The 23,890-nt window shown below is 46.4% G+C and overlaps 1 long non-coding RNA gene across 1 annotated transcript; it reads left to right on the top strand.

The window, feature by feature from the left end:
* Window positions 1–4,027: 4,027 nt before the first annotated feature.
* LOC141407797 (uncharacterized) lies at window positions 4,028–7,872 on the top strand. Its single transcript, XR_012418428.1, has 2 exons — window positions 4,028–4,254; window positions 5,640–7,872. It is a non-coding gene; the product is annotated as an uncharacterized lncRNA (long non-coding RNA).
* The last annotated feature ends 16,018 nt before the right edge of the window (window positions 7,873–23,890 follow it).

Genomic DNA, 23,890 nt, shown 5'->3' with positions numbered 1-23,890 from the left:
GTGCCAGTGACCTCTACCTGCCCTCAACCTCTGCCCAGGAGAGATTAACCAAGGAAGGATCCGTGATTTGCGTGTTTGGAACAGGGCCTTAAGAGAAGGAATGAAAATGATCAGAGGACCCCAGGCCAGTGCATGTCTGACCGAGCAGAGAGAGCAGCATTGTCTCTGTGCTGTCACCTTTGGGGAAAACCATGGGCGAGACCAGTGCTCTGGAGAAGATGGTGTCTCACAAGGAGGTGTGTGCCAGGACTTCTTTGGTTGCAAGTGACAGAAATCCAAATTGGATGGATTAAAGTAAAGAGGAGTATGATCACTTCTGTAAATGAAAGCTTGAAGGGTTTATGGCCTGAGATGCAGCTGGATCCAGGGTTTAAGTGACTTGGATTCTGGACTCTGGAAACACTCATCCATTTCTCTCTCTCAGTTCCTCTGTTCTCTAAGTTGGCTCCACTCTCAGCTGGCAGGAATAAAAGTCATGATGAGCAGCAAACTCAGGCCGCTATCCTGCCCTCACGGCAACTGTGACATCAGGAGAGGCCTCAGTCCCTGTTGTGCCAGCAACGATCCAGGATCGGCTCTGATTGGACCAACCAGGGTTACATCTTCAGCCCCATCCCCACCCCTACCAGTGATTGAGGCTGGACAATGGAAGGGCCAGGCCTGGGTCACGTGGCTGGCCCTGGATCCACCCAAAGCACAAGGATTGAGCTTGTGAGCCAAGAACACCTAGGGCCAGAGAATGGGGGAATGGCTGCTGAACAGTCAGAAAGACCCAGCGCCCACCACACAAGACAACGATCCCATTGCAAAAATGTCTATTTCTAGTAAATGCCCCTGAGGGCACCCCTTTCCCTGTCAATGAAATGTGACTTGAATTCATTTCTTACACCAAATACATGGAGACAGTGCAAGGCTCATTAAGAAGAAGGATGAGCGAGTGCACACACTGGATTTTAATGGTTTAAAACTATGTTGCCTCTGTCTGTTTAAGGATTACTATTCCTCAAAGAATTCAGCTCCATACGATAAGTGTTAATACTTTATTTCTTGGGGGAGTCTGCAGTCTGGAGTTGGAATTGATTGTGAACAGAATAAAATAATTTGCTTTTTATCAGCATCCTCCATGGAAACTTGTTTGCAGCCAGTCTGGGCCTCGGAGGAAAATGCATTTAGCTTCACCTCCCTAATCCCTCTGTAAGGCGCCTAAATCACCACCCATCACTCAGCACCACTCAGCCTGAAAAGACCATCGCTCGGTAATCATAAAAACAGAATTACGGTCACTGTCACCTCCTGCTGATGGCTTCTTTAGGGCCAGATGAGAGCAGGACTTAAGAGTCAGCAATCGCAGGGAGCCACAAGGGCCCGCGGCTCTGCCAAGCGTGGCTGTGCCCACGGAAGGACCCTGTGTCCCCTAAATCAGCGCTGGCCATTCTTGTATTCTTGACTCCCAAAGTCAGAATTAATGACTCTCTCCTTTACCCTGGAGGTGGTAGCTGACTGCTCATTTACAGACTACTGTTGAGTTTCATTTTGCTTTTAAAAAATAAATCAATCACCAAATCTGATCGTTGGGAATTTCCACATAAAAGTCTGGATTTTTACTCCCTTTTTAAAAAAGAGGGAGAGTTGAAAGCACTGCATTTGGCTGGTGCTGAGGAACGACGTCCCACCTACCTCGCCAGTTCGCCCCAGCCCTCGCCACTTTCTGGAGGCCCCTTCACTCTTTATGTCACCTGCCTGGCCCCAGACCACCTACATCTGAGAGCCCAGCCCACATGTGAGAGCCCAGCCCACAGTGGAGCAGGTGGGTTGGCGCTCAGACTCTATAGACAGATGACTTGCCAGCTTCCACTGCCAGCTCTGACCTGTCCTTGCTGGATGTCTTGAAGCAATGACTTGGTTTTGCGTGTGCATCACTTTCCTCATTTGTAAAATGGGTACAGTCATAGCACCGGTTGATATGCAGAGCAAATGAGTTAATGAACACGCGAGGCAACTGGAACCTCTCCCGGCACACAGAAGAGCTATGCGCGGATAAGCTGCTACTGCCATGCTCCTGCCCTCCTTTGCCCTCATGGCATTCTCTGCCCTATCTTGGATATGGCGTGCATTGCACTGTGGCCCCCAAGAAGATATGTCCAAGGCCTCCACCTCTGGTGCCTGTGAATGGGACCTTATTTAGAAAATGAGTCTTTGCAGATATAATGAAGTGAAGACTCTTGAGGGGAGACTATCCTGGATTAGTCGGGTAGGTCCTACAACCTTGACAAGTGTTTTTATGAGACAGAAGAGGGAGCCAATGGCACAGAGGGGAAGACCTGTGAAAATGAAGGATGGGACTAGAGTGAGGCCACCACAAGCCAAGAACACCTGGGGCCACCCAAAGCCGACAGAGGCTGGGAAGGCGTCTCCCTGAGAGACACTGGATAAAGCGAGGCCCTGCAGACACCTTGATTCCAGACTCCTGGCCTTCAGAACTTCGAGAGAATAAATTCCTGTTGTTGCAAGCCCTGCAGTTTGCAGTGATTTGTCACAGCAGCCACAGGACACTAATAGCAATGGGATGGCAGATTCTGTGGCCAATACCATTTCTCTCCAGCCTGACCCAGCTCAGTGCTGGGCATGATGTCGGGGTGACTCTGGAACACTTCTCAATTGGGAAACTGTATTTACACCTCCCAGCACACCTGTGAGAGATAGAGGGGCCCTTTTTAGGGCAAGCAGTGCCGGGACCTGGAGTTCCAGGGCTGGGGGAGGGGGTTCCCCTATCCCCACAGAAAGGCACAGAGCAGCAGCGGGTTCAAGGGAGAAAATGATGTTCACATGTTTAGGAAGAGATGCAAGAGCCTTCCTGCTTCGACCCAATTCATCCACCAGAATCGCACCTAGTACATGTGTGTGGGCTGGACCAGATCCCTGCTATGCAGGCCCAGTGCAAAACGGAAATATGAGGACCCTTGTTCAAAGACATTTAAGAATTTTAAGATGGTGACAATAGAGCACTAAGCCAAGTGGGAGGCTCTTCTGAGCATGGGAGACTGCACAGGTCACACGCCCGTGACGCCGGGCCTGGAGACCCAGCAGGGAGCAGGGAACACGTCATACCACATCCCTACCCCAGAGCTTACCTTTTGGTGGGAGAGCGGCAAGAACCAAGTAACCAAACCTACAACACAGATGCACGGTTCTCATCCTCATGAGCAAACCCGGCTAAGTAGATCCACTTTACTCTCACAGGAAGGGGAAACAGAGAGTATGAGAGAACAGAGAGGTTAAGTAACCTCTCAAGGTTGCACAGCTGGTTTGTGCTACAACTAGGCTGCGGGCCCTAAATGTTTTTACCTATTTCCCCTCAAGCAGGCAATTACTAGAGAGCTGATATGTTCCACTTCACATATATTAACTCCTTCAATCCTGCCACATGGTCAATCCTGTTATTATCTTCATATTACAGATGAGGAAACTGAGGCACAAAGAGTGTAAGTAACTTACCCTAGGTCACACAGCCGGCAAGTGGCAGAGCCTGGATTCGAACCAGGGAGATGGCTCCAGGATCTGTATTTTCTACCCCAGTTCTCTACCGCAGGGACCGTGTCTTGTTAGGTTGAATTTTGATCGTTAATCCTAATTCTTCAAGCCATTGTGCCCATTTTCACGCAACTTGTTGGAATTTACTGTTGTTTCAGCATAAATATGGTTAAGAAACCATAGTATTTTGCCCAGAGGAAAAAATATTAACAAAGATTTGCCCCAGAAGGAGTTTTTGGGAAGGAGGTTTTCGGGAAGGAGTTACCCGTGTCATGAGGTGGAGGACAGGGCATCACGCCTTGGTTAGTTCAGGGCATACTCTGGTCTCCTCTGTCGCCTGCCACCTCTCTTGTCTGTTTCGTTGCTCACTGATGTGTCTATCTCGGGCTGCGAGCCTAGTGCTCGGCACACACTGTTGTTGAATGAATCTCTGTCTTCCTCAGTCCATGCCGCTCTCTCCATCCCTCCATCCCTCTCTCTCTGCTTCTGCCTCTAGGGCCCTGCGACTTCTTGAGGATTGTTCCAGGAAACACACTTAAGACACCTGGGCTCAAGGACAGTGACCTGTCCAGACGTGAACACGATCCAGGTGGGCCAATGACTCAGTGCCCCCATCCCAGCCCCATCACACCAGGAAGACGAGACAGATGGACCACTGGGCCCAGCGTAATCAGGGCTTGGAATGGGGGCCTGATTACCTGTCCATGGAACATTGATTTATAGGTAATTCTTCTTCTCCTCCAAGACTCCAGATTGCAGCTAATTTACCGACAGTCTTAAATCATCCCCCAACAGGCAGTGGTGAAACCCGAGGCACCGTCTATCATGGGCCTCCTGTAACCACTGCCTTGATTAAAATGAGGGTGGTGAGAATATCCTCCTTTGTGCCGAGGGTGGGGCTCACACGGGAACTGGCAGTGTCGTTTATCCAGAGATGGTGGCAGCCCACACACGGCTCACTTAATTTCATGTTTGGCTGCTGACGGGTTTTCATTTATAGATAATATAAACAGGTTGACAGGGCCCTAATTAACTGATTTGTGGTCCTTTGGGAACAAAATGCTTATTAATATTCATAAACATTTGTAGCACTTAGGCAGATGCCCGGCCCTGACATGATCATAATATGTCAGCAACAGTGAGCTCCCGTGATATCTGATTTGTCCCTTTCCTGTGGACCCCAGAGAGCTTTGTCTGACCATGGTCCCTCTCCAGGAGGTGGGCCCAGCTCTTGATCCCGGCATTAGTGCATGATTTATCGATCACATCTTGAACTTTCCATAATCTTTTTTTCTCCCCAGATGTCCTTGACCCAACCTTCCTCCAATCCCACCCCCGAATCTTTTTTGAGATCAGCTGAGAACTTCTTCCTCCAGGAAGTCCTCCTGGATTGATCTCTCACTACAGTGATGCCATCTTTCTATATCAGAGTTACTTAGTGCAGTGTAATTGTTTACGTGAGGGTAATTGTTTGCTGTTTGATGTTCTTAGGTTATTTTATCCAAGAATGTTCTGCCTTGTGAACTTTCCCCAAAATCAGGGATAAATCAATTTCTTCCTGTAGCAGTAGAGCCTCACCTTCTGCAATGCCATTCGTGCCATGGAAATTAAAGAACAAACAAAACAGCAGCGGCTAGCATCTATTGGACTCTTCATTACATGCCAGGAAATACGCCAAGCCTCTTACTCTCTTTTTTCACCTCAGTACTGGGGGGCCGGTGCAAGAGTCTTCACCATTTTCTAGATTAAGAAACTGAGACACAGAGAGGCCCAGTAACTCGCTCAAGACCACAGATCAGTGAGTAGCACCGTCAAAATTAGTCTTAAAAATTCCCTCAAGTACTCATAAGGTCCGGTATATATGGTCGAGTGCACTGACTTTAAAACTTTAACTCTGACGCGCAGCATGAAATGTATCTTTCCCTGTGATCTGGTACCCACTCGTGCATAGGCACACACACGTGGACAGACACACGTGATGGAATTGACAAGCCTCTTAAAGCAATATTTATTTTATGATGCGTAAAATATCCTACTGTCTTCTCCCCTATTCCATCCTCTTGGGAAAAATTCTGACCCACTGATTTTATTTCTTAATCTATTAACAGCTCACAACCCTCTGATGGTGAGATCGTTATATTAAGTGTCAATTTGATTGGATTGAAGGATGTAAAGTATTGTCTCTGGATGTGTCTGCGAGCGTGTTGCCAAAGGAGATTAACATTTGAGTCAGTGGACTGGGAGAAGCAGACCCACCCTCAGTCTGGGTGGGCACCATCGAATCAGCTGCCAGCATGGCTAGGATAAAAGCAGGAAGAGGAGCGTGGAAGGAGTAGACTGACGGAGTCTCCTGGCCTCCACCTTTCTCCCGTGCTAAATGCTTCCTGCCCTCGAACATCGGACTCCAAGTTCTTCAGCTTTTGGACTCTTGAACCAGCGGTTTGCCAGGGACTCTCGGGCCACAGACTGGAGGCTGCACTGTCGGCTTCCCTACTTTTGAGTTTTGGGACTCAGACTGGCTCTGTTGTTCCTCAGCTTGCAGATGGCCTGTTGTGGGACTTCACCTTGCGATTATGTGAATCAATTCTCCTGATAAACTCCCCTTCATGTATACATATATCCTGTTAGTTCTGTCTCTTTGGGGAGCCCTGACTAATAGAGGTGGGTCGTGATAGAGTTTGAAGATCACTAGTGTGAAGCACGCCACACAAACACATAGAGAAGATGCTGTACATTTCTCTAAACCTTTGTAAGTAAGATACCAGCATTTACCTGGGGCTTACTCGGTGCCAGGCACTGTGGTCAGAACTTTTCAACTCTTAACTTCATTCCCTATGGAATATTAGGTTGAATCATATGAAATTGCCTATAGTTGACAATTTCCTGTGGGGAATAGCAATTTCACATAGCTGAACTTAATATTTATCTTCATGGTAATTCCATTTTGTACACACACACACACAAATTACAAAACAACAGAGAGATTAATTAACCTGTTCAGTGTTGCACAGCACCATGTGAGGTTGCTACACCTCACTCCCAGGCAGCCTGGCTCTAGCCCATAACCGTATGTCCTCCTAACCACCGGGTAGCCAAGGCTCTTTAGCCAATGATTCCTCAAGGATACTGAGGAAGCTTGCAGGGGCCACTTCAATGAGCAGTATTTCCCCCCTGTTTTATGCCTGGGAAGCCCCTTCGAATCATTCTCACATTCTTTCTATAGGTTTTCCAAGCTTTCTGGACTTTCAGACATCACAGCATTCAGTGCCCGGGGCCTCCCTCTACTGAGCCCAAAGACTAGCTGAATTCCTGCCCTGTGTCAAGCCCATCTCTGCATCTCACCACCTCCTCAATGTGCAGGGGAATTTGTTGGTGAGTTAAATGCAGTGTGGCACGATTACCCACTGTTTCCTCCCAGGGCGCATACCTGGGATGCACTTGCTGACCATCAGTTTCAAATGCAGTCAGAGACATAGTCAGAGGTCCACTAAAAGGCCAAACGACAGTCTGGACTAAAAGTATTTTTTTTCATATCTAATAACTTAATGAAAAGCAATGAGTTGGAAGAGGTATTAGAGTCCCCATCACCCAGCTGCCCCCCCGAGCCCTGACATCTGCACCTCTGCATCAGAACGTCCCTGACACTTGATGAGCCGCCCTTGTCATAAAACCATCTAGTTACTGCGCCTTTGGATCTAGGGCATCACCCATCTGCTTCTTGAAATTTCAATTACGTTATGTAAGCCATGAGGTACTTGCTTACAATTTATTCACCTTTCCAGGATTTTCATTTCCTCTTACCCACAATGGGCCTGTGGGTTCCAACCAACCAGTTGCCACCCTGCTCTGCTATGAGGACATGGTGCCAGCAGCCTCCACCTCTTTGAAAAACGGTAGGGTAGCACCTGATGTTGGCTCGGGATCTCAAATTACTAATCAAGGCCAACATCAGATGTAGAAACAGCTGAAGATATTCAAACCCCAGGATCATCCTCAATATGGGTAAATGAGCACATTCGAGTGGCCCTTGGCAACGGAGACACAATGACAGAATTGCAGCTCCATCTGCCACCACCCCCTCCCACCAGCAGGTGCCCAAAGAGGGGCACGCCTCGGCTGGATTATTTACATACATTTACATATTCTATGTTTCATTATTAGCATATATTTACTATCCTCTTTGTTATAAAACTAAAGATAATCTTCCCATGTTTTATTTTCTGTCAAGTGTATTCCGTTGTATTTACGTCTGAGGCAACTCCACTGTAATCCCAACAATAAAACGATCTGCTCTTGAGGGCACTCGGAGAGATCTGAAAGAGCGCTAGCTGAGACTGAAAAGCCTGCCTGCTGGAGCCGTCTCTTTCATTTACTGACTCTGTGACTTTGGAGAAGTCATCTAATATTTCTGAGCCATAGGTCATCTTTTCTCTAGACTAGTGGTTCTCAACTGGGGGTAATTTTACCCTTAGAGGACACTTGGCAACGTCTGGAGACATCTTTCTGGCTTGTCACAATTGAGAAGGGGAGGGTGCTACTGGCATCTAGTGGGTAGAGGCCAGGGATGCCGATAAACATCCTACAATGCCCAGGACAACCCCACCACAGAGAATCGACCAGCCCAAAATGTCAACAGTGCTGAGGTTGGTAGACTGCAGTGTAGACGACTCCAGTGTAGACATACAAAAGGCATGAAAAATATTATCATGAATATCCATGTTTCTAGCTTCCAGACATGAGGAGAGGGTTGAAGCCCTCCGTGTGTGTGCTGCCGAACCCTCGGAGTGCCTGCGCCCAAGTGCATGTCCCTCCTTCCCCAAGGAGTAGCCACCATGCTCAGTTACACGGTTATCACCCCATGTACACCACCGACAAGAAGGGAATGATTATAGCAGATCAGCCTCATTTAAGAGCTGACATAAAGAACAGTTGTCTGAGACAGAAAGCCCAAGAAATATCCCCTAACAAAATTTACAAATGGGGGTGGATTACAATGGTCTCATCTGTTTTTCCTATTGCCCCTTTCAGCATTCAGGGTAGAAATCCTTCCACCTCCTTCGACAGATGCAGAAATGAAGTCCAGAGAGGTTAAGTGACTTTTCCCTGACCGCACAGCAAGTCAGACCCCAGTTGGGCTCAAACTCCAGTCCTCAGAGTCATCTTTCGGCTTCACCATGTGAGTCCAGCTTGGATACACTTTCAAAGACTTTGAGCCACAGGAGTTAATGGAAGTTGATCTGGGCTTCTCACCCGGGTTAGCAGCTGTGCGCTTTCTTGCTCGCGCTCTCTTTCTCTCTCATGCTTATGTGAAAAGCATTTTGCCTGGACTTATCTGCCTCCCCCCAAGTGGCCATTTCATTTTGTAGAGTGACATTGAGGCGGGCTTCTCTCCAGAGGGAGAGAAGATTGAAGCCTGCTCCAAAGGCATTTGCCCTTTCAGGCCAGCCCCCTGCGGAGAGCCAGAGCTCACAGGAACAGCAATTGGGCTGCCTCTCCTGTTCCTTTTTGTTCCTCATGAAAAAAGGTGAAAAAGAAAGCAATTTCTGAGAAAATGACCCAGGTGATTAGGTACAATCACTTCTCTTTTGCTTTCTGCTCCAGCTGGGAAGCTGCAGTCAGACTGTGTATGAGGAGGGAGGAGGGGGAGGAAGGTGGGGAAGAGGGCCCTGGATCTGAGCTGCTGCCATCCCCTAGGAGGAAGGGACAAGGCTGGCTGCAGAGCCACTTCACAGATGACTTCAATCTTTTTTTTTTTTCTGTTTCTTTAATCCAAGGGATGAACAAACAGATTAAATTAGCAAATACTTCTATAAGGTTTGTTACTAAAAAAGCATTTTCACACTCTCTTTGCCCTCCCCGCCTTTTTTCCCACACTCAGGCAGTTGCTTTCAACTCTTTTAGCTGAATATGTTGATATTTAAATCTAAGTATTGTAACCACCCAACAGGTTCATCTTGCTGGCTGCCCAGATAGAGCTGATTTATCAAGACAGGAGAATGGCAATAGAGAATGTTTAATTCATGCAGAGCCAGCTGAGACTGGAGTTGTATTATGACCCACATCAGCCTCCCTGAAAATTCCGAGGTTAGGGATTTTCAAGGATAGTTTGTGGGGAGAGGGTTAGGGAATGGGTGCTGCTGATTGGTTGGGGATGCAATCATAGGGGCGTGGGAAACGGTCCTGGTGCGCTGAGTGCTTGTGGGTGGGGCCACAGGACCCAGTGGGTCACAAGTCTTGGGTCCAGGCAGAGTCATCAGGTCTTCAGAAATGCACAAGTCTGAAAAGATGTCTCAAAAGGCCAATCTTAGATTCTACAATAGTCATGTTATCTGTAGGAGTAACTGGGGAAGTTACGAATCTTGCGACCTCTGGAACAAGGGTGGGTATCCTTTAACCATGCCTACATCTTAGCAGGATTCAGGCTCCTCTCGTAATCCTAACCTGATGATTGAGTTTTGGGAAGGGCTATTATCATCCTGGCTTTAAGGTTAAACTACAAACTAAATTTCTCCCAAAGTTAGCTTGTCCCACATCCAGGAATGACCAAGAGCAGTTTGGAGGTTAACAATGAGGTTGGTTAGGTCAGATCTCTTTCACTGTCAACATTTTCTCACTGTCTCAATTTTTGCAAAGGTGGTTTTAGTGGCATGCTTGTAAAGAGCCTTGCTGTCTTTGAAGTCAAAGCAGGTGACTGAGGAAACATAAGTGAGTGTTACCAAGTGAAGTGGGCAGACTCAGCTGCATGCGCACCAGCAGCCACCTACACTCATGAGGAACACGCCCATAGCAAGGCTGAGTGGAACAAGAGCAGGTGCCCATCTTCCTTTTGGCAACATGGAGTCTACATACCACCCCTGGATGATGACTGCAGATTTCTCTTTTTGGAAGACAAAGTGAAACCCTCATTGTCTTGGCCATTGTTTAGATTTCTCTCACTGGCAGCCAAACAACCATGAATTGGAACAATGACAAAGTCAAGTGCAAAACTTGGCCTTTATTTTACCCACTAGACAAACCTGTCACTGCACATTGTTAAAAAACAAAATCCTTCTTTGTCATATCATACGATCTGCTGTCCAGTAAAGAACAGCCTCACAATGACCAGAGACCCTCAGGCGGTGCTGCAGAAGAGCTCTCAGGCTCTCAGAATGCCCCTGACAAAGCCACACCGTTCAAAACTTACCTTCACAAAGCATCCCTTTGGATTAGGGAGATACTCCCTGGATGCTCTTTTGTTTTGGAGAGCGTGACTTTGCATTATGAGACATTCATGCTCTGAAGGACATAATCAAGGAGATGTGGCCAACGGTAACAGGGTGGGGGTGGTGGGGAGGCACTTTCAGACTGGGCAGGAAAAGTAGCCAGGTGTGATGGGGCACACCTATAGTCCCAGCTACTCGGGAGGCTGAGGCATGAGAATCACTTAAACCCAGGAGGCGTAGGTTACAGTGAGCCAAGATTGTGCCACTGCACTCCAGCCTGGGTGACAGACTGAGATTTTGTCTCAAAACTTAAAAAAAAATATTGGGGAGGAGTTTAGTGGTGAGGCGGTGGGGTGGTGTCCTTCAGTGAGGGAAGACACTGAGACCAGTCTGAATGTTGAAAATTAGCTGGAGTGAGGTGGGGGTACAGGAGGGGACCGCACTCCAGGCAGAGGGAACAGCAGGTGCAAAGGCCCTGAGGCTGGGATGTGTTTAACACACACAAGGTGTGCATGGTGGAGCTCTGTGGCTGGGGAGGAGGTCCAGAGGTGGGCAATGGCCACGCCGTGGCTGTCTGTGGCTGGGATTTTTTTTTTTCTAAGAACTCTGGGAAGGCCCAGCAGGATTTTAAGCAGAGTCTACGGATATTCCAGAAAGTTCTCACCCAGCCCTGGGGGCCTCTGCCTTTCCTGTCTCCTCTGCCTGAAGTGCCTTTCCCCATTCCCCCTTTCACCTGGCTTACGGGGCTTGATGCCATTCCTTCCAAGAAGCTTTGCCTACCCCATTCTCCATGTCACAGGGCCAGCACCTCTCAGGGCTCTCAGAGGCCCCAGAGCCTCCTTCCACTTGGACACCTGCCCCATGATTGTCAGAGGCTTTGAACCAGAGCAACTCCATCTTGAATAGAGGCTGGGTAAAATAAAGCTGAGACCTACTGGGCTGCATTCCCAGGAGTTTACACGTTCTTAGTTACAGGATAAGATAGAAGGTTGGCACAAGATACAGGACACAGAGACCCCACTGATAAAACTGGATGTGGTAAAGGAGCTGGCCAAAACCCACCAAATCCAAGATGGGGACAAAAAGTGACCTCTGGTCATCCTCATTGCTCATTATATGCTAATTATAATGCATTAGCATGCTAAAAGACACTCCCACCAGCACCATGACAGTTTACAAATGCCATGGCAACATCCAGAAGTTACCCTATACAGTCTAAAAATGGGAGGAACCCTCAGTTCCAGGAAATCTCCACCCCTTTCTCAGAAAACTCATGAATAACCCACCCCCTTGTTTAGCATATGATCAAGAAATAACTATGAGTATACTCAGCCCAGCAGCCACGTCACAGCTCTGCCTATGGAGTAGCCCTTCTTTTATATCTTTACTTTCTTAATACACTTGCTTTTACTTTATTCTATGGACAGGCCCCAAATTCTTTCTTGCATGAGGTCCACAGACCCTTTCTTGGGGCATTGGGACCCCTTTCTGGTAACGTTATGTTTCGATGAGTGACTTCTTGGCCTCCCTCCTCAGACTGTGGGGTCCTTAAGCACAGGCCAGGCTGTGTTTGCCTCTAGAGCCCCAGCGTCTGGCTTGGTAGACTCAGCCCTGGATACTCCTTAGCACCACTTGGGGGCCCCTGATCCCACACCCAGGCTGCAGCCCACACTCTCTGCGGTGGGGCGCAGGCATCAGCATTTTTAAAGCTTCCCAGAGATGACAAGGTGCAGTCAAGTTGCCCACTAGATGTGCTCCAAATAAAGGAATGGATGCTGGTCTTCAGAGCCTCTACAGCGACACCGCTGCAGTGGGCGTGAATCCAACCCCAACCCTGGGCCCGTTGGAAACCCCACTCCTCAGCTTTTCTGTGACTCAACTGAATTTTCACTTTAGGTCCCCATTTGTCTCTGGTGGACGCTCAGTCTCAGTCAGTATCGAACTCCCCTTCGTACCAGGACTCCAGCTGGAAGCGGAGGGCACAGGCCCATGGGGATTGCTTAGCGAGTGGTAAGGGGTTCAGCAGGAGGGGGAGCACAAGCGCCTGGGACCAGGAATAGGAGAGGTAGGGGCTGTTGCTCGCTTGGGTGCAAAGGATCCCAGGAATGGGTAGGTGATGTAGGCTGGGAGAGGAGAGTCAAGTGGAGAAGCTGGCCTGGGAGGCAGCTGGGGTCTCTAATCAAGGGACATAGCCAGGCCATATTTACTCCACAGGCACAGAGTCTGGGAAGTGAACTCTGTGCCCCTCCTGCAACCACCTGCAAAGCCCCCACCAGCCACACCCAGAAGCCAGAGGCCAGAAGGGCCATGCTGTGGGACATATGTATCAGCCTCCCAGGGCAGGCAGCAGGATGGAGGATGGGTGAGTGGGCCTGGTGGGACAAGGTGACAATGCCCAGCAACCCCCTCCCCCAGATCACACTCACCATCTCAGGCAGGGTTTAGTAATGCCAGGCAAAAGCACAGAGATTGGGGGTAGTGACGGGTACACAGTATCACCTGTACACCCTGGAATACACGGAGATGTCTGCAGGGACAGTGTTCAAATATCCACACAACACAGTCATGACCAGCCAGAACACTGGTCAGGAACTGGGGCGCATGGTGCTCCTGTGCTGGTGGATGCTGAATCCCCTAGTTTGGTTCTGCACTGGGGCATCCCCCTCCCTCCACACCCTAGCTATGTACTTGAAGATCATCCTGCTGCCTCTGCAAACACCAAGAAATGGTAAACTTTATTTGTAATATATTTCAAATGTGATTTTGAAATTTCATGTTTAAAAAAATCTGCTCTCACTAGGCGCGGTGGCTCACGCCTGTAATCTCAACACTTTGGGAGGCCGAGGCAGGTGGATCACGAGGTCAGGAGACTGAGACTGTCCTGGCTTAACACGGTGAAATCCCGTCTCTACTAAAAACACAAAAATTAGCCAGGCATGGTGGTGGGCGCCTGTAGTCCCAGCTACTCGGGAGGCTGAGACAGGAAAATGGTGTGAACCCGGGAGGCGGAGCTTGCAGTGAGCTGAGATCACGCCACTGCACTCCAGCCTGGGAAACAGAGCGAGACTCCGTCTCTAAACAAAAAGGAAAAAAATAATATGCTCTCATGAATAAATGATCAACTTCTACATGATCACACCTTGGAGTAAAGTTCATAAGTAAGAATGTGCTCAGCGTCCTGGAAGTGGAAAGAAGCAGGGAGAGGCAGAGGACTGAATTTCCACCTCCGTAGACCTGAATTATGAGCCCTAGCTTGGAACTGGTTGCTGCAACCCTTGAATAGTACAGGCAGATGCTGGGAACACCCCAGTGACCGCTGTGCCAGGAGCTGAGTCCAGCAGCAGAGAGGGTGGTCACAGGCTAGGACATGGTATGACATTGTCCTCATCTTCCTGAGAATATCCACAGCTCCTCTCGGTCCTGGTGGCCTCTGGTAAGTCTCAGCAGGTTCTAGGCATGAAGATGGTGTTTTGACTGCCACAGAAACCTAGCTGGGCAAGTGGCTGGCGATGACTGGTGTAAGCTGGGACCACAGAGGAAGGAGGAATGGAGAGGAAGGAGGAATGGGGAGGAAGGAGGAATGGAGGAGTCTTTCTGAACTGAAACAAACGTCAGAGAGCATCAGCAGGTGCTATTGGCATTTGAAAGCATTGCAAGAGACTTAGTGTCCTTGACCCCATCCCCTGGAATGCCAGCAGTGCCCTTCAGTTATTGTGACAACAAAAACATCACCTTATGTTTCCACAAGCCCCTGAGAAGGTGGGTCTCTTCTGGCCTACACACCGTCCATCGATTTTATAAGTGAGGGCAAGATGGGAGAGTGAGTTGGGATAGCGAGTTGGGATAGCCCCTACCTCTTCCTTTCGCAGGCAGGAACTGGAGCAGCTCGTTTTATTCAGCTCACTACTGGCCACTCTCTGTGCTGGAACCGGCTGTTCGCTCCTCTCTGGCGGGAGCAGACTCTGTGCAGACCCCACAGCAGAGTCCAAGCGTGTTACAACCGATGCTCTTTCAGCTCTGCTGTCCAGGGATGGCCAAGTACCAACTGACTCAGTGGAGGGTCAGGGTAGCAGCCCCTGCCCTCTTGGCACCCGGGTTCTTGTCCGGCGAACCAGGAAGAACCAGGTCACATGAACTGTTGGAAGAGTGATGAATGTGGAAGACTATTGAGCAGTGAGTGGCTCTCAGCGGAAAGGGAGGCTGGAAAGGGGAAGGGAAAGTGATCTGTCCCTGAAGCCCCGACATCTCTGGCCAGGCCCCTCTCTGAAACCACACTGTCTGAAGTTAGTGGCATCTGTCCGTAACCTCCGATGCTCAGCTGCTTCTATCCTCGACCTCGGCCATTTATATTGCTTTGCCAGCTGAAGTCTTTAATGGGCACAGGATGGGGTAGGGCAGGTCAAAAAGGCAACATTTGGGTGGAAAAAGGAGGTCAGCTGTTTTCACTTAGGGCCATGATTCCAGGCTTAAGGGTAGGGTTTAGCTGGGAGTCCAGCCTTTCTGATCAAGAGCACATTCTAGAAATGCCATCGTCTGTGTTGCAGCCTGGGGAGAGCCAGGACTATACCCCAGGTCTTCTATTGCTCCTGGTCCTACCATCATCCACTTTATTACAGTAGAGCTGATCATAAGGGTCAAATTTCCATAGGGTTAGCAAGATCTTCTAGGAACAATTACAGCAGTCATAGTAGTCATTGACACTCTTGGTTGTCTACACAACAGCCATCACCTCCCACTTCTTCTCTGCACACAGATCCCCAACTTTGTGTCAAGAAAAGAGATGGGGATCTCAGGATCTCAGAGAAGCTAGCCCATCTTCAGTCACAGAGGATTAATCTGGCTTAAAACCACCGTGGTTCACCTTTACTTTTGCCAGTGACTGGTGCAGGAGTTGCCATGTGAATCTGTTCTGGCTAATGAGGTGTAAAGAGAAGTATGTTGGGGAGTTGCCCACTTTGAAATAAAAATTGACAAAATCTCATGACAGAGCTTTTTAACCCTGATTCTTTTTCCTTTCCAGGGATGGGAGAGCTGGAGCTTGGCAGTCATCTTGTGACCATGAGGATGCAGACGTGCAGATGAAAAGTTAACATGCTGAGGAAGGCAGGGAAGAAACATGGAACGACCCTGTATCCATGGGCAGCATCGCACTGTTGCCACTTCAGCCCTGGGATCTCCAGGCTTCAGATGTCTTGTTCATATGAGACAAGATGCTATCCAAAAAGAGCACAAGATGGAGCTAGTCAGGTGTTCTGAAACTGCAGCCCAGTACATTCCAAATGATGTAAATATTTTCCTGCTTACAGAGGGCTCTGTTGAATATCTCATTCATGAGGAAATCAACAAACATGTTCACTGAGCCAAAATTATAGGACAAAAATTTTCTAGGCCCTTAGAATACAAAGATAAACCTAGTTTCTGATCTCACAAAAACTGAAAACATAGGACAGGAAACACAAAATTGTCCTATTCATAATAGCTATCCTCAGGATGTGTCAAGCACTGTGCTAACTCACTTGATTCTGGGTGGTCAAAGCTGAGTGGAATAGCACATGCCTTGCTGGGCAGTAGCCATTCTGCTTCTGCCAGGTCGGCAGTAGCCAACCCTGGGCCCAGTATAAGCCTAAAAGCAAAATTCCAAGGGTGTGACTTCTCAGTCTGGGGGTGGATGGGAGCCTGAGTCTCTGAGTCTTTCTTGTCTTTAATGGGTGGGGTGTGCAGACTCCTGTCATCAAAGCTGCAATGAGGGAAAATTCCAGAATCCCCAGCTAATGGATACTTGAGCCAACCAGCCAAATGGGACTTCCAACTTCCCAGCTCCTCTATTTTTCAGAATGCGGACATGTGTCTGTTGCCCTCCACAGTGTATGTACAGCAGGGAGGTTATCAATAACTGCCCCCCACCCTCCCTGCCACCCCCACCTTAGTAATGCCCAGCTCTTGGTTTCTCCTCCCTCTCAGAGCTTTGCCATCATGCTTTCAAGGGTCATCCATGTTGTCATAGATTGCAAGATTTCTTTTTTTGTTTAAGCTGAATAATATTTTATTATATGTATATATTACATCACATTTTAAAAATCCATTCATCCATCAATCAAGATTGGTTTCACATCTTGGCTACTACAAACAATGAAGATGGGAGTGCTGAGATCTCTTCAAGGTCCTAATTTCAGTTCTTTTGAATAAATACCCAGAGATTGCTAGTTCATATGATAGTTCTATTTTTAGTTTTTTGAGGAATCTTTACGCTTTTTTCCACAGTAGCTGCACCATTTTGCATTCCTACCAACAGTGTAGCAGGGTTCCAATTTCTCCACATTCTCACCAACACTTGTTGTCTTTTGTTTTTTTAATAATAGACATCCTAAAAAATGATGTGAGGTGATATCTCATTTTGGTTTTAATATGCATTCACCTGATGATTAGGGATGCTGAGCATCTTTTCATATAGCTGTTGTATGTGATACACCTCATTAACAGAATGAAGGAGAAAAATCTCATGATCACGTCAAGTGATACAAAAAGAGCATTTCATGAAACTCAACACTCTTGTTATAAAAACACTCAAAAACTAGGCATAGAGAAAAATTACTAACTCAACATAATAAAGGCCATATATGAAAAGCTCACAGCTTACACTCAATGATAAAAAACTGGAAGCTTTTCCGCCAAGAACAGGAAAAAGACAAGGATGCTTACTCTCACCGCTTCTATTCAACATAGTACTGGACGTCCTAGCCAACACAACAAGTCAAGGAAAAGGCATCTAAATTGGAAAAGAAGAAGTTAAGCTTTCCCTTTTGCAGATGACATGATCTTATATATGGAAAACCCTAAAAACTCTTTAAAAAAAAACCTGTTAGAATTAATAAACAAATTCAGTAAAGTTGCAGGATACAAAGTCAATATCAGTTGTGTTTCTATATACTAACAACAACCTATCTGAAAAGGAAATTAGAAAATCAATCCAGTTTGCAATAGCATCAAAAAATACTTAGAAACAAACTTAACTAAGGAAGTGAAAGATCTGTACCCTGAAAACTACAAAATATTGATGAGAGAAATTAAAGAAGACACAAACAAAGGCAGAGATGTCTCATGTTCATGGATTGGAAGACTTAATTCTGTTAAAATGTCCATACTACCCTAAGCAATCTACAGATTCAAAGTAACCCCTATCAAAATCCCATGGAATTTTATTTTCACAGAAACAAAAAAAAATTCAGAAATTTTTGTGGAATCACAAAAGACCCCGAATAGCCAAAATAATCTTGAAAAAGAAGAATAAAACTAGAGGCATAACATTTCCTGATCACAAAATATATTACAAAGTTATAGTCATTAAAAGAATATGGTACTGGCATAAAGACAGACCTGTAGATGAATGGAATTATAATAAATAGAGGGCCCAGAAATAAATACCCAAATATGTGGTAGGATGATTTTGAACATGGGTGCCAAGAATACATGATAGGGAAAGGATAGCCTCTTCAACAAATAGTGGTGGGAAAATTAGATATATATATGCAAAAGAATGAAATTAGACCCTTGTCTTTGTCTTACACCATTTACAAACATCACCTAAAAATGGATTCAAGGCTTAAATGTAAGACCTAAAACTATAAAGCTCCTAGAGGAAAGCATAGGGGAAAAGCTTCACGACATTGGTCTTGGCAATGGTTTCATGGATACAACACCAAAAGCAAGGGCAACTAAAGCAAAAATAGACAAGTAGGACTACATCAAACTAAACAGCTTCTGCACAGCAAAGGAAACAATCAGTAGAGTAAAAAGGCAGCCTACAGAATGGGAGAAAATATTTGCAAACTATGTATCTGATAAGGGTTAATTTCTAAAATATATAAGGAACTCCTACAACTTTATAGCAAAAAAAAAAAATCCCTAATAACCCAATTAAAAAATGGCTAAGGACTTCAATAGACATTTCTCCAAAGAAGCATGACTTTTAATTAGCCTAAGCAGCCTCGCAGAAGGTGTTGATATGGAACATGGCAATTGTACAGAGCGATTTTCCCCTGAAGGATCAGCTGCCCTGGATGTCCCAGCCGGTGGGAGGATGTGCGGCCCATGCTGGGGCAGGGCCACAGAAGGGCTGAGCTGGACATAACCAACCACAACTTTCACCTGGATGTATCTCTTTGCAGCCAGAAGGCCATGACTTTTAATGGAGGGTTGCAGATTTATTTTATGTATACTAGATGAGATTTTAACCAGACCTCAAGGAGCTAAGACAACGGCCCCAAAAAGGGCAGGGCTGGATTTTCTATCTTGGACCAAATAAACAGGGATGAAGGAAGAGGGAGGGGTATAGAGCTGAATCTGCTTTTTATGGCTGGGAATAGGGAAGAGGGGGTCTGAATCGAGATTTAAAGGAGGAAATAAATAGAAAATGAAATTCCTTTTTCTTAACAAATAAAATAATCAGGGCACTGTACTTTCTTAAAGCAGAAATCATTTCACTCTTCCTCCTTCTCCAAAGCCATAGATTTTTCTATTCCTTTGCTCATTAATCAACTAGAAATGTGACCTAGGGGAGGCAGAGCAACAGCATTTTTTGCTCTGGAGTTCATTAGGAATTCTGGAAAGCTGACATCATAACTCACTCCTAGTGCAGCTGGCTGCCAACTTCCCAGAATCCGAGGTTGGGAGCCCATTTAAAACTGCAGGCAGCTCTTCCGCAAAAAAACTCAGCTCAGATAGGATGTCTATTTATAAGCAGGACATCAGGATTTTCCTAGGAGTCTAGACTTCAACAGCTCCTTTAGTCTAGGAAAATGTTGGCTTAAAAATTGCATTACCACAGACTGGGTGTGGTAACTCATATTTGTTATCCCAGCACTTTGGGAGGCCAAGGCAGGAGGATCACTTGAGGCCGGGAGTTCAAAACCAGCCTGAGCAACATGGCGAAACCCCCAACTCTATAAAAAAAAAAAACAAAAAAATTAACCAGGAGTGGTGGTGCATGCCTGTAGCTACTACAGGCACTTGGTAGGTTGAGGTGTGAGGACTGCTTAAGCCCAGGAGTTCAAAGTGACAGGCAGCTGTGATTGTGGCACTGAACTCCAGCCTGAGCAACAGCGTGAGGCTTTGTCTATAATAAAAATAAATAAATAAATACAAATTGTATTACATATTGGGGGGCAGACCTGGAAAACCCTATAGCTAGTGAGAGAGCAAAAAATAAGTTAAGACGTGTCAGAAATAGTAACAAAAGCCAGTAGGAAAATAGGATTCTCATTGCTAAAAAGCAGACATTCATAAGACACATATCTGCACATTGCTATTTTGCCAATTTAAGTGTGACCTATAAAAATAATGTAAAAGAGTTGGCTATTGACAATCTTTTCCCATAAAATATTTAAAAGTCTTGGTTCCTTATTTTATGAACTTGACTTTTTTTTTTTTTTTTTTTTTTTTGGAGACAGCGTCTTGCTCTGTCCCCCAGGCTGGAGTGCAGTGGTGCGATCTCGGCTCACTTCAAGCTCCGCCTCCCAGGTTCACGCCATTCTCCTGCCTCAGCCTCCAGAGTAGCTGGGACTACAGGCGCCCGCCACCACTCCCGGCTAATTTTTTGTATTTTTTAGTAGAGATGGGGTTTCACCATGTTAGCCAGGATGGTCTCGATCTCCTGATCTCGTGATCCGCTCGCCTCGGCCTCCCAGAGGGCTGGGATTACAGGCGTGAGACACCGTGCCCAAACCTGACATTTTTAAGGAGGCGAGATGGATTACTCCATTCAACAAATGGGCCGTGAGCTCCAACAAAAGGTTGCTTTGTTTATATTGAATTTCGGAAGTGAAATAGATGCGGGGTCTTGATGCCCCAGTTCCCGGGACAATGCATATCTGAAGTGTTGGGTTGACAACCTCAGCCGTCGTTAAGAAATAACATCGACCATAAATGCCTTCAGAAAATACAGGCAGAAGAAACACTTCCTAACTCATTTTATGACACTCACTTATGACACTATAATACCCAAATATGACAGATAGTCAGATTGCAGCACTGAACAGATAGTCAGATTTGGGTATTATAGTTTCAAGACAACTAAAATGTATTCCAATGTCTCTGGGCTGTGTTGTTTCCATCTAATATCTACCAGGAGCTTCCGCAACAGGAATGATACATTTTGGTGGAAAAGGACATCTACTCGATACCGTTTTTTTCCTCCCTGGACTGGCGTCATCTGCCCACAGACAACAGCTGTTTCTTTAGCACTTTTGTGAAACCTTCATCTCATCCACTCCAATGTCTTTGATTGGCCATCATGTTCACCAGGTGCACAATAATGTCAAAAAGAGGTGACAGCATGACATTGCCTCTCCTTCTTCTGCCATGCTCAATTCAATGTGTCAGAGGCTCTCGCTGGTTCTTCCCTCCAAAACATCTGGAATCTGAACGCAACTCCTGGTCTCTGCCTCCGCCATCTTGGGTCAAGCTCCCTCATCCTTCTCCTGGTTTGCCGACAGCCCTCTCACTGGACTTCTTGCTTCCCTCATCTATAGACTCCTATGTACAGAAATGAAACTTCAAGGATATTCTTTTTAGCCTTTTAATTTTAAAATCAGACACAGGTACAAAAAAAAAAACACAAAAAAATGTATAGCTTAGTGAGATATCATAAACAAAGTTCTTATCACCATGACTAAGTTAAAAAAAAAAAGCACCTAGCTGGAGTCCACTCCACGGCTGCATCCCAATCACAGTCTCTCCCTCCCTCCCTCCAAAAGTAACCCTCATGCTGATTCTCATAGTCAACTACCTCCCTACAATCTGCATGGCTTAATCACCCCCATGTGCCTCCCTAAACAGCACAGTTCATGTTACCCATTTGGTAAATCTTGGTAAGTCTCTTAAATTTCCAGATTTCCCTTCCATGCCTGTCTTTTTCTTAGAACTTCTTTGTCACAGTGCCTGAGCCCTGTGACCTATAGAGATTTTCACAGTCTGGATTTTGGCGATTCCGAATTTATGGTGCAGTCAGCACATTCCTCTCTCTGTCCTGTGTATTTCTTGCAAAATAGCAGCTGGATCCAGCAACTTGTTCAGAATTAAGTGTGATTGTGGAAAAAAAAAAAAAAAAGTCTGAACTATAAAGAAGCTATTGGGGAACAGTTGTAAAGTTGTAAAGTTAGACCATGATGTTAAAGCCCACCCACCTAAGACTCCCAGGACCTTCCCTGCAGTCACAGTCAGTTTATTTAGCTTGCTGCAGTCATGGAGATTCCACACCCATGGCCACCTGGGGGCATCTCAGTAAGAGGGAAGGGCAGTGCTTCTAAGAGGACTTAGGCTTCTACTGAACGATTCCAAAAAGGGATTAAGGAGGCAAGGTCAAGAAGTGAGGGCAACTTGGTGATTGCGTATCTTAAATACTTTATCTCCAGCTTGAAGCAGGTTAGAGTTGTCATTGGTAAAGAGGCAGCTGTCACTCATGTTAGAAAAGGGGCATGTTCAGTCATTTCTGTGACTGCAGAGTGGTCTTGTCTCTGCCTACCTCTAAACACAGTCAACTTGTGGCCTTGTCTGAACGGGTTCATATTCTTTGAGCATGGTTCATGTCGACTCAGGAACATCATGGCCTGGAGGGTTGTGTTTCTCAGTTCCCTCCACAAGCTAGAGGCAAACAGGCCTGTTTTTGTTTTGTTTTGTTTTGTTTTGTTTTGTTTTCCTTACCAATGATCATATTATGGAAGGCCTTGGTTTTCATCCTAAGGAGGTTTGTATCTAACTTGGTAGATGAGACAGAGTTATCAAAGATACTTGGGTGCTGGAGTAATCAAATTAGAATAGTACTTGAGAGATCAGGTATCTGTCAGTCTTTTGGAAGAGAAAGGACAGGAGATAGGATATTAGGGGCAATTATGGTCCAGGCTAGAGAAGGTGCAATATCAATAAAGGTACCAGGCGTAGGAAGGAAACAGGCTGACCAATGGAGGAGGCATCTGAGGGAGGGAACAACAGGCTGTCCCCTGGATTGGATGCTGGCAGTGGAAGAAGATAAAGTAGGAGGTGCTGATGTTTGCTCACCCAACAGCCATCTTCACCCTACTTGCTAACAGGATTTTTTTCTAGGCAAAATGGAAATGGATCATAATTGGTCAAAACCAGTCTTGGCTATGCCAGTCACCTTTGCCAGATACTTCCCAGCTCCCTTTGCAGTGAGGACTTCCCTATGACTCATTCTGGCCCACAAGACCTAAGAGGATTACGACAGGGCTCCTGAGAAAAGTTTTCTTTTCTTATACAAAGAACAAATGTAAAGAGGGCGTTCCCTTGAAATGCCCCTATTTCCTTGTTTTGGCTTTGATCCTAAACTGGAAACATCGAAGTCAAGCCTTGGATTAGCTCCCATTTTCTACTATAGGCAACTGGAATGTGTAATGCCTAGATCTGCACCGCCCCCTCCGAGTCTTTTCCTAAAAACATTGCTATTTCCTTCTTCTTTCTTTTAAGATGGAGGTATTGCTCGTGTCTGAGTGACTTGCTTATGCCAACGAGATTTTCATAGACATGGCACAGGCAGAAGCCTGGAATGTGTTGGCACTGCCAGGCCTGCCCTCTAATGCTCTTGATTTTTCCCACGAGATGAGCGTGCCGCAGGGAACTTCAGCTCTGGCTGCAGGATGAGAGGTGTGTGGAGCACTCAGAGTTCCAACCCTCAGCCTGGAGTCAAGCCTAGACTAGATCAGCCTAAGCCCAGCCAAGCCACGGGTGCAAGAATGAAAAGCAAATGCTAACTGTCCATGACATTGACTTTCAAAGGGATGCGTCATGTTATGTGGCTCATCCCAGCAACAATGAAGATATTTCTCTATCAGTCAGTCGGTAAATAATTATTGACAACAAGCCAGGAAGGTGGAGTGATCGGAGTAGATTTGGTCCCTATTCTCATGGAGCTTACTTTCTAGAGGGGAAGACAGATGATGGATGAATAAATATAAATTATACTATTAGGTTGGAGCAGCAGCAATCCCGGTTTTTGCCATTCAAAGTAATGGAAATCAAAAGCAGGGAGGAGCTGGCTCTGCAGTTCGGTAAAAGTAATGGCAAAAACTGAGATGACTTTTACGCCAACCTAATAGAACAATTACAAGTGTGCAAAACACTGTAATGGGAAAGTTCCAAGTGCCAGG

This window comes from Macaca fascicularis, chromosome 10, assembly GCF_037993035.2.
Source record: "Macaca fascicularis isolate 582-1 chromosome 10, T2T-MFA8v1.1".
NCBI classification, from domain to species: Eukaryota; Metazoa; Chordata; class Mammalia; order Primates; family Cercopithecidae; genus Macaca; species Macaca fascicularis.
This window is presented reverse-complemented; position numbering and strand designations above follow the sequence as displayed.